This window comes from Furipterus horrens, unplaced genomic scaffold, assembly GCF_987537825.1.
Source record: "Furipterus horrens unplaced genomic scaffold, mFurHor1.1.pri manual_scaffold_6, whole genome shotgun sequence".
Classification (NCBI taxonomy): domain Eukaryota; kingdom Metazoa; phylum Chordata; class Mammalia; order Chiroptera; family Furipteridae; genus Furipterus; species Furipterus horrens.
The window spans coordinates 48541333-48550000 of record NW_028327176.1 but is presented as its reverse complement, the minus strand read 5'-3'; positions in this window follow the sequence as shown (position 1 = coordinate 48550000).

Sequence of the window (8668 nt, the reverse complement as noted above, 5' to 3'; positions counted from 1 at the left end):
GTCACACCAGTCAGGACTACGGACAAGGATTTTATAGAAGATCTATCAAAGAATGCCATGGATAGCTATATTTATTTTCCAATTAGTGAAAGTTATTACTTAGAGAAAGTCCAAAATAGTACAAATTACTACAAATGACTCTAATTAGACATTTCCAGTCTTTTTGTTATCAGGATAATTATTTCTACATTTTAGTTTATTTTAGCATAAACAGGTTTTCAAGTTTCTTTGTGTAATTTTTTCAGCTTCAAAGTTCCTTTACCTGAAGAGTCCCAGCCCTTCTTTGGGAAAGGGCACAACTCAGCACCTCTTCAAAAATTCATCATAATTTATGATCCTATAAATTAATTTATTTGTTAAGGACTATTCGGGATTTAGTTTCCAGTATGGGGACCCCAAGTTCCCAATGATTGAAGACACTTGTGTTGACCTACAGTTTTCACCTGGTTATTCCCCAAGCCCAAGTTTTGGGGTGTGTGAGATTTGCATCTCTAGAGGCTTTGTGCTGAATTTATCTTTTTTGTGGAAACTGTCAGATAACCCAGCCCTCTCTTCTTTGTTAGCTCAATTACTGACTGACAGTCATAATTAGCAGCATACCCATTTTTCCATTTACTTTGGGAACTGGAAGTACTTTGTAATCATGAATTACTGAGTCAGACTAGGTCCTGGTCTTGTTGTTATATCACTGTTGCTAGAAGTAGCCATACCAAGTCAATTGAGGAGAGTTCTTGATATATATTGGCCTCTTACAGGAGGCATTGTTCACAGATAACTTCTCCCAAACACTTATTTGTAAAGATATATGTACCCCTATGTTCATTATGGTCTGTCCAGAGAGTACCCAGCCATGTAATATAAAAAATAGAGACATTTATTGAAGCAGATACAAGAAACATTGTACATAGGACAATGACACCTCAGTCCCCTTCAAAGTAGGTGCCTTGGGACCTCATACAGTTCTCCCAATTGCCATTAGCTGCCCCATCGTGTTTTCCTGAATCTCATCGACAATCTGAAATTTCATCTCTTTCACAGGTGATTTTAGTTTTTGGAAAAGCCAGGAGTCGCAGGGCATCAAATCTGGGTCGTAGGGAGGTTGAGACACCTGGGTGATTTGATGTTTCACAAAAAACTCTGCATGAGACGTGATGCATGAGCAGGCGCATTGTCGCGATGAAGCTGCCAATCACCAGTTGCCTAGAGCTGCGACCTTGTGAATCATCTGAATAGTTTCTGCGGAGGAATGTTCAAGCTTAATGCAAACTTTGATGCAGATTTGTTGCTCTACTCACTCAGTCATTTTGAATGTGGCAGCCACACAGTACACATGCTCCCTCAATGGCATCCATTGCCCCCACTGACTAGTAGAGTGAAGTCATCATTACTCATGCACGTGAATTCCAATCCACTCTCCTTGGCTGCCAGGTTACATTGATGTCGTGTGCAAACCATTCATGTTATGTTAACAATGGTTGGACTTTTTCCAGACAGACCTCATATATTTATCATGCTCAGCCACAAAAAGATGAAATAGTGCCATTTGCAACAACATGGATGAGTCTTGAGGGTATCATGCTAAGTGAAGTAAGATAGAAAAGGACAGAACCATATACTTTCACTTATATGTGGGATGTAAAACAAAAAGCAACAAACACATAGATACAAACAACAGAAAGGCAGTTCCCAGAGGGGAAGGGAGATGGGAGGAAGATGATCAAGTATATGGTGATGGAAGTAGACTAGACTTTGGATGGTGAGCACACAATGGAGTATACAGATGTCATAAAGTTGTACACTTGGCATATATTTAATGTTATTAAGCAATGTTAACTAAAATAAATTTTAAAAAAATGGCCCTTCTTCTTGGTGGTACTGGAATCAAGGCCACAGACTGCAGTGAAACCTTTGTAAGACATCGCCTCTCCCACCCGGAGAGCAGAGCCAACAGAACATGTTGGAAATAAAGCTGTAGGATTCTTTCAGCCTCAGATGACCTGCTTCGGAGCAAAATCCCCAAACAAAACCATTACTCAACCCTCACTCCTGGAACAAGAAGAAACTCTAATTTAAGGAATGTTTTATTGAGCCATTAACACATAGCAAGGAACAGAGGAACCACATTTCAACCTCTGGGCTCACTCACTGGGCATACTTGGCATGGCGAGTCATAATGGGCCCTGTAAAACACACCTGGTTGTCTTTATTCCTTTATTAACATCTTGAAAGTTGACAATATGATTATGATTGAATCAAACCAGAAATGAATTGGCACTTTTATCAGCCAACACCATACGTTCTTCATGGGAACTAAAGGAATAGTGTGGATAAGAAAAGAGCTGCTGAGTACATAAGGAAAAATAAAAAATAGTGTTATCAGAAGTTCTTTTAAACCTTTAAGGAAGAAAATAACAAAGTAAATTCAAGCAAATGCTGTCTGGTGGGAAGGAATCTTACCACTGTGATTCCTGCATCAGCTTCTACTCCTTAGTATATAGACTGGCTGAGTATGGAGCACTAAGGAAGAGTGGGTGGTACCAAATGCTAGGCACAATTTTACCTTCTTCTCTTAGATTGTCACTTTTAATCTTGCCAACAACCTATGAGGAAGATGCCATTTCCATCCCCTTTTACAGAGGAGGAGGAAACTGAAACACAGAGAGGGAAAGTAACTTGCAGAAAATCCACGTAGCTATTAAATTCTATGTTCAGTTACAAGCCAGGAATTCTTATTTTACATTCTGCCTTTTCCCTTGCTACACTCTTAAAGCAATGTTTCTCAGCTTGGCGCCCAAACAGAAACTTTCAGGGACCCTAGAATTCTATGAGAATTAGCATTTTTTGTGAATTTTACCTTTTGGGATAATCTGAAACACACACACACACACACACACAGACACACACACACACACACACACACGCCCATTTGGGGAATCATTATAACTGGATATGGGTCTGTGTTGAATTTCTTTTCTTCTCCTTTAAAAAAAATTACTTATTGACTTTTTAGAGAGAGAGGAAGGGGCGGGGGAGGGAGAGAGAGAGAGAGAAAGAGAAAGAAACATCGATTTGTTGTTCCCTGTACCCATGCATTCACTGGTTGCTTCCCATAAGTACTCTGACCAGGGGTCCAACCGCAACCTTGGCATATGGGGAAGGTGCTCCAACCAACCGAACTACAGGGCATGGGTCTTGAATTTCTATTTGCCTATGTGAACTGCTGCTTTCTATGGAGCCATAGCCTGGGGGAGACAAAGATTTGGTTATTGTTATTTGCTGCTGAGCATCTTATGATATAATTCTCCATGAGCTCAAGGCAATCTCTGAATATATTTTGTACCCCTTGTTTATGTTTCTCTTGGGTCTTTTTCCTTTTTTTCATTGGCTGCCAATTCTAATCAGCTCTTTTATTTTCCTCAGTTTTAATTAATCTAAAGCGTAGGAAAAGTGGAGGCACATTATTCTCTGTCTCCCCAACATTAATTATCTGTGTTCCTACAGTTACGAGATTGTATAGGTCATTTTATATAAAACTGACCCCTTATAAAATCAGTATCCTCTCAAACATCTCTCTTCATTAAGAAAAAGTTCTCACCAAGGATATGCTTATTGACTTTAGGGAGAGGAGAGGGGAAGGACAGAGAAACATCAATTGGTTGCCTCAACCTTGCAATCTGCACTCTAGACATGTGCCCTGATCAAGAATTGAACCCATGACCCCACTACCTTTCAGTTTACTGAGTGATGCTCCAACTAGCTGAGCCACACCAGTTGGGGCATTCTTTCTGTAACTCTAGAGTCCATCACCTTTCTTCCCAATACCCAGGGGAAAAAACACAGCTTGACTGCCAAGTGCAATCACAATTGTTGCAAAAGATGCAGTATTTTATTTAGTTGAACAAAGTGATGGGGAAACTGAAAAGTCATGGATGGATGAGGATATGGCAGAGTTAAACCAGTTATTATTAAAGAGGAGGAAATCTGCATGGATTAGGACAAGACTGGTGCTTCAAAAGAGAGATGTGTTGTCTCAAGGGACTAAGAGAGGCCCTTGGGAAAACTGGTACAGCTTTCCCATATTTCTGCAAAAATAAATCTCTCTGTGGTTGTGTTGTTAAGGTAAACGAAGACTGTCACCTAATAATTTTGAAGTGAACTTTTAATTTTGGAATAAGTTAGATTTAGAGAAATGTCCTGGTTATAAGACAGAGAATTCTTGTCTTCTCCTCACCAGTTTTCCTAATGTCAGTATCTTAAATTAACATGGAACATTTGTCAAAGCTAAGAAATTGATGTTTGTATATTACTATTAACTAAACTCCAAATTTTATTCAGATTTCAGCATTTTTTTCTCAACTAATGTACTTTTTATGTCTCTGGATCCAGTGTAGGATACCACACTGCATTTAACATCTAATAATTTTGTCAGAAAAAAATTTTTTTAACAAAAACTCCAACCAAATTTGATTCTGTTCCAATTCATTCTAAGAATAAGTGTGTTACAGTTATAATCAGAATTTTGTTAATATGATAAAATAAAATTTTGATCATATTATTTTCTTTCAATTTTCAAATTGGAGAACCAGTGAAACTATTTCTTACACAATTTACTATTAAATGAACTTCTTCCCTGATGGTGTAGCTCAGTTGGGTGTGGTCCAGCAAAGCAAAAGTTCTCTCCAGTTTGATTCCTGATCAGGGCACATGCCTGGATTTTGGGTTTGGTTCCTGGTTGGGGTGTGTTTCTGTCATACATGGATTTTTCTTTTCCTCTTTCTTTCTCCCTTCTCCTTTCTCTAAAAATAAATAAATAAAATCTTTAAAAAATTTACTTCCCATTTGTAGAAATTTAACTTTAACCAGTCTTTTTTATGCTTTTAACTATGCTTAGATAACTACAATAAATGGTTAGCAAGGCTTCCTTAAAATATGCAAAAGAACATATTATTAGGATCTGTGGATAAGAAATAAGTAAGTCTGATGTCCATATAATCAGTGGAACTGTGTGCAATATACATATCGATTCTTTGAGCTACAAATTAAAGTAATAAAGCAAGAATAGTTGTGATACAATATAGAACCCTCAGATGAATACCCTGTTAGTAATGTACTGTCATATGTTAATTATTCTCTGCCTGCCTCTTGTTACAGACATATATACTTTCAAACAGATATGCAGCATTGTAATAAAATTTTTTTCATTCATTTCAGGAGTATTTTATTTCACCAAATGAGCCCCAGTGGATATGTATATAGCTTAGATACTGGGGATAAGTAGCCTTTCCATTTTTTGGTTTAATAAATAACTCTCTTAACAAAATTAACATTTTCTAAGAAGTCAGACTCACTACTCCTCTTCTTCATAAATTTTTTTTTCTTCTTCTTCATAAATTTTTACTAAATTGTGGCAGTTAGCTAGTGCCACAAAATTGCTGTGTAGTATACAACACTACATACACATTTACTTCTCAGGTAACTGAGGCTTCAGCTAGGTAGGCCTACCTCTGATCTTGCCTGGGTTCACTCCTGTGTCTGGGGGATGGGCTTTGAGTCGGCTGGTTTAGGCTGGGCTTGGCTGGGTGACTGGGACCTGCTCTGTGTGACCAGGCTCTGCTCTGTGTGACCCTAATCCTCCTTGGGGGACAATGGACTAGCGGGGCCTATACTCACTGTGATGGCAGAAGCACAACAGAACAAGTTTTCATTTTCAAGCCTCCTCTTGCACCACATCCATTATTTTCCCATTTGCTAAAGCAAATCAAATGGCCACACTCAGAATCAAGGGGTTGGAAAATGTGCTCTGACTCCTGATGGGAAGAACAGCAAAGTCACATGACAAAAGGCACAGACACAGAGAAGGCTGAAAACGCAGGGATCTGTTTATTTAAACTGTTAATCTTTCTCTTAACAGTGGCCTGTCTTACAATGCTGAAAGTTCAGTAGAGTCTGGCCTTTTAAGGAATACATATGAGAACAGTTTCAAAGCCTTGAATTGCAAAACATAGCACCCAATTCTGCTATAAAATTTAGAAAAATAATTAGTAGTTTGGGAATCATAATTTTACGGATTCTACAGATTAGGTTCAGCGTGCTTAACTGAATCACATATGTCCACACCTTTGATGAAGGCTAATCTCTGAGTCTTGGACCGAGGTCCCTTCCCTTACACCTTAAGCTGATATCAGTCCAGGACACTCAGGTTATTCTTGGGAATGGCAGGAGGCAGTTTTAAAATCAGAGCACAGAGCTACATGCAATTCATAGGAAACTTTCATTCCGAGCAATAAATAAATGTATTTATTTTCATTATGCCTATACACATTGCTTTGGGGGAAGGATATTATTATGTGACAAGATTTCAGGGGATTTGAAAGGAGTATGACAGGAATCAATTTCTTAAGCATTGCTTTATCACAATCATTTTTTTTCAAATGGCTAATTCTGTGATTTTTCTTATGCTGTCATTCAGAAGATAGAAAAAAATTCTAAGGGAGTGGGGAATGTAGCTCAGTGGTTGAGTCCATGCTTTGCCTGTATGAGGTCCTGGGTTTGAACCCTGGCATTAGAAAAAAAGAAAAAAAATCTAAGATTTTAATCTGATATTAATTGGGAGTCCGATTTTGTTAAACATAGTTTGAACACTAAGATTTAAGAAACTCCCCAAATTCAACATCATAATTTTCTTTCTTTCTCCTTTAAAAGGTTTTATTTATTTATTTTTAGAGAGAGGAGAAGGAAGGGAGAAAGAGAGGGAGAGAAACATCAATGTGCGAGAGATACATCGATCAGTTGCCTCTTGCATGCCCCTAAATGGAGACCTGGCCTGCAACCCAGGCATATGCCGTGACTGGGAATCGAACCTTTCAGTTTGCAGGCCAGCACTCAATGCACTGAGCCACACCAGCCAGGACGATCACAATTTTCTGTTTTTCATTAATATTACAATTGTCTCATTTTCTCCTGTTGTGGTGATATTACATAGTGATAATTACTGTTCCTAACAATGTTTATTAAATGCTTACTCTGTGCCAGGTACTGTGGTAAGCCCTTCCAGTGTCTCATTTGGTCTCACAGTACCTACAAAATAGGTACTATTATTATCTCTATTTTCCAGGTGAGAAAACTGAGGTTCAGAGAGGTTAAGTAACTTGTCTAGGATCACAGAGCTCATTTTCCCTGTGAGCTGCTGTTGTGTCTCCCACCATCATTTATAACAGCATAATCAAGGAAGGAATTAATCTGTGCTGGGAATGTGATCAGTGTCTTTCTCTTCCACTTCCAAGGCCAGCTATATTGTTACATATCCACTCTCTTTCGTTGTAGCCAAGGGCTGGATTACTTACTAGTACTTTGAGGCGAATTCAGCTTCCTGATGTGAAATGGAAAAACAGAAGCTTGAAGTAGCATAATGCAATGGTTTGGAAATGCTATTGGGAGGTATTTTCTCTCCCTGTGACCTGAGGTTTTGGAGAACATCTTTTCTCTTAGTTTTACTGAGATAATTGACATAGAACATTATATTAACTTAAGGTGTACACACAATGATTTGATATAATGCAAAGAAACCCCCCCCCCAAAAAAACCCAAAATTATCTTCTGGAGGGTGGGCCTCTTGTAGTACAGGCTTCCTCTGCTAGGTGAGTGTTCTAGGAACCCATCTGTATCAGTGTACCAGCTGGCATTGTTGTGAGAGGCTGTGTTCAGCTTCAGTGAATTTTTTTTTGAAGACTCTTTCAACGCCTTTGCCCATTTCATGATGGGTGACTTACGAGCACACCTGCCCACACTGTGCTGAGTGTTCAGCAGTTTTTGACCAAAAATGGCATCACCCCTCCTACACTCCACCTTCCCTGTTTATCTGATTTCACTCTGAGCGACTTTTTTTGTTTCCCCAGATGAAAAAAGTCCTTAAAGAAAAATGTTTTGCCAATGAGGAAGAGGTGAAACGAAAAACGGCAGAAGCACTAAATAGCATAAAAATCAATGAGTTCAAAAACTATTTTGATCAGTGGAAAAAAGTCTCCATTGGTGTATTGCATCAAATGGAGAGTATTTTGAAGGTAAGTAAAATTGAAATATGTAAGAATAAATACACATTTTTTAAACAGATAAATTCCAGGGTTTTTTTTTGGTCCCACCTCATATATTACAAAATGATTACCACTACAAATTTAATCAATGTCTGTCAGTTCACATAGTTAGAAGTTTTTTCTTGTGATGACAACTTTTAAGATCTACTCTTAGCAACTTTCTAATATGCAGTACAGCTTTTTAAAACTACGGTCACCATGCTGTGCATTACATCCCCACGACTTATTTCTTTTTTAACTGGAAGTTTGTGCCTTTTGACCTCCTCACCTATTTTGTCCACCCCTCAGCCCCCCTCCCCCTGCACCTCTGGCAACCACCAATCTTTTCTCTATATCTACGAGTTTTGTTTCTCTTCATTCCACTGAGTGACTTTTCTTTCCCCATTGCTCATTAGGGGGCCTAAGCAATACTCAAGCAAAAACCAGAAGATTTAAATGTTGAAATCAGGGGTTATAGGAGAAAAAAGTGCAGTGAAGATTGAGAATGTGGAAGTAAAGTGGTGGATAAGGGAGGGAAATAAAAGAGATTGAGGTATTTCCAGTGGTAAATATGAATGTAAGCTCCGTAAAGGGAGGGA